Below are 6,374 nucleotides of genomic sequence, written 5' to 3'. Positions count from 1 at the left end.
CAGAGCTGTTTTGGCTTCAAGGGGACACCTTTGTTGCTGAGGGGTTTTGCTCAGGCCTGTGGTAGACCCTGTTCAGTGGGAGATCTACGAGATCGATTCTGGTGGTGAAAGAAGATGGCGAGCAGTGGAAAGATAGAGATCGAGAAATTTAATGGTCAGAGTTTTGAGTTGTGGAAACTCAAGATGGAGGACCTGTTGGTGGATAAAGATTAGTGGATCGCGGTAGATCCGGGTACTAAACTAACGAGAGTGTCCGATGAAGAATGGAAGAAGTTGGATCGGAAGGCAAAGATCACAATATGATTGTGTGTCTCGGATTCAGTATTGCTGAATGTATCAGGGGAAGCTACGACAAAGGCTTTGTGGGACAAGTTAGGGACTTTGTACCAATCTAAGTCTCTGGTGAATAAACTGTTCCTGCGGAAAAAGCTGTATAACCTGAGGATGAAAGATGGAGACTCGGTGACAGAGCATCTAAACGCATTTAACACTGTGGTAAGTCAGTTAACATCTGTTGATATTAAAATTTTAAATGAAGATAAGTGCATCAGTTTGTTGTGTTCTCTACCAGATTCGTGGGATAGTCTGGTTATTGCAATAGGTAGCAATGCAACTGCCTTGCAGTTTGATGAAATAGTCTCAGCCTTGTTGACAGAGGAGATGAGACAGAAAAATATGGACAGCCAGAATGGTGATGCCTTGTCTATACGAGGACAATCCCAGAACAGAAACAAAAGTAAGTCATCGAGTGGGAGATCTAAATCTAGAGGGAGATCTAAATCTCTAGGAAAACTTGTAAAGGTGGTGTGTTGGAAATGCGAAAAGGAAGGGCACTACAAAAGGGACTATAAATCTAAAGCTCCTGATAAAGGAAAGGGATCTGATGATGCTCCTTCTGCAGAGGCGAAAACCACCTCAGATGAAGGTGGGGATGTGTACTTGGCTTCTTCAAGTACACATGTAGATCATGAGGCATGGTTAATTGACTCAGGTGCATCCTTTCAATTCACTCCCCATAGAGAGTGGTTTTGCGAGTATGAGAAATACGATGCTGGTGATGTCTTCTTAGGGGATGATAGGAAGGCTAGAATCATTGGTCGCAGAAAAGTAAAGTTGAAGTTGCAAGGTGGACGGGTTAGAACACTTTCAAGTGTTCTGCATATTCCTGCATTGGCCAGAAATCTGATTTCTGTAAGCAAGCTGGATGATGAAGGTGTAAAAACAATGTTCGAGAAGGATACCTGCAAGATGGTTTGGGGAGCACTGGTATTGATGTGGGGAGTTCGGATTGGAACTCTGTACAAGCTGCAAGGTAGCACCATTGTTGATGGGTGCAACAGTTCTGTGGTTCCTGAAAGTGGAGCAGAAAATCTAGTGGTCTCTGGAGAGAAGACCATGCTATGGCATCAAAGGCTTAGACATATTGGAGAGAAGGGCCTTTGAATACTTCATGGTAAAGGTATGGTAGAAGGTATGAGTAATAGCTCTCTGGATTTTGATTTCTGTGAAAATTGTGTATACGGGAAACAGAATCGGGTGAGTTTCCCTTCTGGTAGCAAGAGGGCGAAATAGATATTAGAGCTTGTGCATAGTGATGTGTTTGGACCTGTGAAGGTTCTATGACTGGGTAAGTCTGTGTACTAAGTATCATTTATAGATGACTTCTCAAGGAATACATGGATATATTTCCTTAAGAAGAAATTTGAAGTCTTTGACAGGTTTAAAGAATTTAAGGCTTTAGTGGAAAACTAGACAGAGAAGAAGATAAAGGTATTGAGGACAGATAACGGTGGAGAGTTTTGTAGTAAGGAATTTGAAGAATTCTGTAAGAAGTGTGGTATAGCACGACATAAGACTACTCCATATACACCTCAGCAAAATGGAGTTGTAGAAAGAATGAACAAGACGTTGATGGAAAGGGCAAGAAGCATGCTTAGTGGTGCTGGGTTAGGACAGGAATTATGGGCAGAGGCAGTGTATACTGCATGTTACCTGGTCAATAGGTCACCTTCATCAGCGTTGGAGGATAAGACTCCACAAGAGGTATGGACTGGTAAGAAACCCTCTCTTTCACATCTAAGGGTATTTGGATGTGATGCATATGTACATGTTCCAAAGGAGAAAAGAACCAAGTTGGATAGTAAATTTGAAAAGTGCATCTTTATTGGGTATAAGGATGACTTAAAGGGTTATAAGCTTTGGAACCCAGTAACAAGGAAGGTTGTGTACAGCCAAGATGTGGTGTTCAGAGAGGTGAAAGATGTTATTAAACATGAAGTCCAACCAAAGGAACCTGAGAAAATAGAGTTTGAGCTAAAGGAGGAAGAATTAGACTCTACAACAGAAGAGGAATCAGAAGATGAAGAGCTAAAAACTCCGGCTGTGAGAAGGTCAGTTTGAGAAAGAAGGCAGCCTGAAAGGTAAAGTCCATCTGCTTTTTGTTCAAATTTTTATTTATTTGTTACTGATGATGATCCCAGAACTATGAAGGAAGCAGTGGATTCAGAGGATGGAAAACTCTGGAAAGAGGCCATGGTTGATGAAATAACAGCTTTGCACAAAAATTAGGCTTGGGATCTGGTGGAGTTTCCAGCTGGAAGGAAACCCATTGGCAGCAAGTGGGTGTTAAAAAAGAAGACAAATGCAGACGGAAAAGTGGAGAAATACAAAGCTCGGTTAGTAGCAAAAGGTTATTCCTAGGTGCCGGGAATTGATTTTGGTGATATTTTTTCTCCTGTTGCCAAGGTAACTTCTATTAGATTACTTTTATCTGCTGCTGCTGCTTTTGATTTTGAGGTAGAACAGATGGATGTGAAGACAAAATTTCTTCATGGGGATTTGGAAGAGGAGATCTACATGAAGCAACCTGAAGGTTTTGTGGTGAAGGGTAAGAAAGAACTGGTATGCAAGTTAAAGAAGTCATTGTATGGGTTAAAACAGTCACCAAGGACATGGTATTAGAAATTTGATATGTTTATACAGGGACTTGGCTTCACGAGAAGCAAAGCAGATCACTGTGTATTTCAAATTAATTGGTGACCGTGTTATTTATCTGGTCTTGTATGTGGATGATATGTTGCTGGTTGGAAATGACAAAGAAATTATCCAGGATTTGAAGACCCATTTGTCCTCCAAATTTGACATGAAAGATCTTGGTGTTGCAAACGATATTTTGGGAATGGAAATTAAAAGAGATCGAACAAAGAGGAAGCTCTGGTTAAACCAGAGGAAGTATGTCGAGACAATACTACAGAGGTTTAATATGCAGGATAGTAAAACGGTGAAGGTTCCTATTCCTATAGGTGTGAGGTTATCTGCTGAATAGTGTCCCAAGACACAAGAAGAGGAAGAGGACATGTCCCGTGTTCAATATGCAAGTGTAGTCGGTAGCCTGATGTATGCAATGGTTTGTACTAGACCAAGCATTGCACATGTAGTGGGAGTATTGAGTAGGCTTATGTCAAAACTAGGGAAGGAGCACTGGACAATAATGAAGCGGGTTTTCAGGGATTTGCGTGGAACTAGTGATTATGATTTATGCTACCAAGGAAGACCAAGAATGGACAGAGTGTTGGATATTCATGGCTTTGTTGATGCAGACTGGGATGGAGATCTAGATCAGAGAAGATCTACAAGTGGGTATGTGTTTAACCTTTTTGGAGGTGCAGTCAGTTGGATGAGTAAGAAACAATCTGTAGTGGCACTAGCAACTACAGAGGCAGAATACATCGCAACCACTCATGCAAGCAAGGAAGCAGTTTGGTTGCAGAGATTGTGTTCAAATATGGGGTTAGTATAGGGAGCTATAAGGATAGACTGTGATAGCCAAAGTGCAATTTTCTTGGCAAAGAACCCCGCATATCATTCAAAGACAAAGCACATTGATGTTCAATATCACTTTGTGAGGGATATAATAGAAGACAAAAAGGTGTTGCTGGTAAAGGTGGACACTTTGAAGAATACTGTAGATGCATTGACAAAATCTGTGAGCTCTGAGAAGTTCTCTTGGTGTAGATAGACAATGGGCGTTTCAGGGCTGGAAAGATGACTAAGCACTCTTGTGGAAAGAAAACAACAAGTGGGAGAATGTTGGGTTGTCTTATATTCTTTCCACGACTAGCTCATGAAGTTAACTGGAGGGTTAGAGGGGGGGCGGAGCCCCCCTTCGTTGTGCTGATTGTGTAGCGGGGGGGTTCATAGGGGGTTTGAGGCGTACCCGTAACCCCACTTTATGGGGTCCGGGGTAGCACCCTGGAAAATTTTGGTTTTGGACCCTATGTTAGGTTGGGCAAACCCACCTATGGTTTTGTGCATGATTTTTGCACATGTTTTTGGACACGATGGTTTTCGGTCCATGGTATTGGACGCGATGGTTTTCGGTCCATGGTATTGGATGCTTCGGCATGTATAAATATGTATTATAACGTTGAAAGGAAAATAATGAAAAATCAAGCTGGTAGTCCTGGTTTTTAGATCCACGGGAAATATCTGTGTATATGTGTTTTATGTGTTATCCTCTCGCATTGTTTATTTTCTGTGTTTTAGAATTCGTATGTAGGTGATTTCTATACGGGCTTAAAACCTACAATATGGATGTGATAATAAATGGATATCCCTTCCCCCCAACTAAAAGTGTTTATGTTTTTTGTTTTTTTTCACATGAGAAAGGAAATATGGTGAAGTATTTTCCAAAAATTATAACTTTAATATTCAAGGTATTCTATGATTAAAAGCTAGAAAATAACATACCTTTACTTACCTAGGAAGTGGAAAAACTGTGCATATGTAGAGACTTTGTAGTTGCTACTGGATCATGGAATAAAATGTAGAATTTCATCTGCTTCTTGGTTGCATAAATGGTGGATGAGGTGGTGAAAGTGGATTCTTTATTTCTGCTGCTAAATCTGCTGTATCTTCTGCAAAGTGCTGAAATGATATAGTCTTCACCTACTTCAAACCCCAATGGTACAATTCTAGTCATGCGAATAAATGTGTTGTTGTCGAGCATGAAGAGAAGTCATTGGATTACCGACCATTGATGAATGTTGTTAACCAATGCGAGGCAAACTCGCCATTAATGTCAACGAGTGCCAAGGTACCTAAGTACATCTTGCGAAGTGCGAATAGATGAGCTGATGTCAAGCCACTTGTAAGATCTAACAATCAAGTGACATTAATGTATTCCCATGATTGTCAACGAGATAACTTGTCATTGATGCATACAAGCCTCAAGGTACTAATAAGGACTCTAGCCTTGAACGTAGATAATGTGCTGATGTCGATAGGCCAAGACTTGTTAGAAGGGAGGCCTTAATGAATCCTCCATCATCTAATGTGAGCATAAAACAATAATTTTGAAGGACTATGGATGATTTTTTTTTTTTGGCAGTGGATCAAGGTTTATTTGAAAAAGCGAAAATAAACATGGAATGAATCAGTTTTGTAAGGGAGTTGAATGGTTTTATTGCTAGTTTAAAGTTTAGTGAAAGCGAGGCAGGAAAATGACTGTGAAAGAAAATGAGATGAAGATTTCACTGATTGAATAAGTAGGAATGCAATGGTAAGACTGGTATCTGAAAGGCTTCCAAATTGTGTGATGGATCTGATTCGACATTCTTTATCCAAAATCATGTGCTATTGCTTGGATATTTCATCTTTGATGTTGATATGATCATGTTCTTTTGAAGGAAATGTGGTCTTTGAGAGACATTGTTTGTTTGTGTCCATCACTATTTATCTTCCTGGAACCTGCAAAAACTTAGTACTTTTTCTGCAATGAAATGTAAGATTATCAAAAAGAGAGAGGTGATTCATATATCTATTTATTACATTTACACAAAAAACTGAGAATTGGTACTAATAAAAAAAATTCATGAAATAAAATCAAATGAATTTTTACATGTTTCGAAACTAGTGCCTCGGGTTACCTGTTGTGTCTTTTCAGAAATTTATTCATTCTTTATTGTTTCAAAATTTGATGATAGCTTTCTCATTGTGTAGATATCGTCGAGATCTTCCAATGATCCTTGAATCGTCAAAATCCGATGTCGTATGGGAAAGTTAGGATGATTTGAATTTTGTGTGAAATAGTGAAAATTGTAATGCTTAAGTGTGGCATGGGAACATGATGCTGATGTGAAGGGTGAAGTAGGCAGATGATGTGGCATGTTGATCATGAGCTTTTGATTACAATTCATTTTTGACAATTAGATCATTGAGTTAAATACATAGCTGCATAATTATTTTTCAGCTGTAGAATTGTGGTTCAACTGCAGAATTGTGGTCCAGCTACAGAATTGTGTAGTTTCTGTAGCTTTCTATCAGATTTGTATAGCCTTCATCTCCCTGGCAGCTACAAAGGCCTTGATGATGAT

Source organism: Pinus tabuliformis, chromosome 7 (genome assembly GCF_031772625.1).
Source record: "Pinus tabuliformis cultivar Carrire ecotype Pingquan chromosome 7, CPIR1, whole genome shotgun sequence".
NCBI lineage: Eukaryota > Viridiplantae > Streptophyta > Pinopsida > Pinales > Pinaceae > Pinus > Pinus tabuliformis.
Note: the sequence above shows the minus strand (reverse complement) of the source record.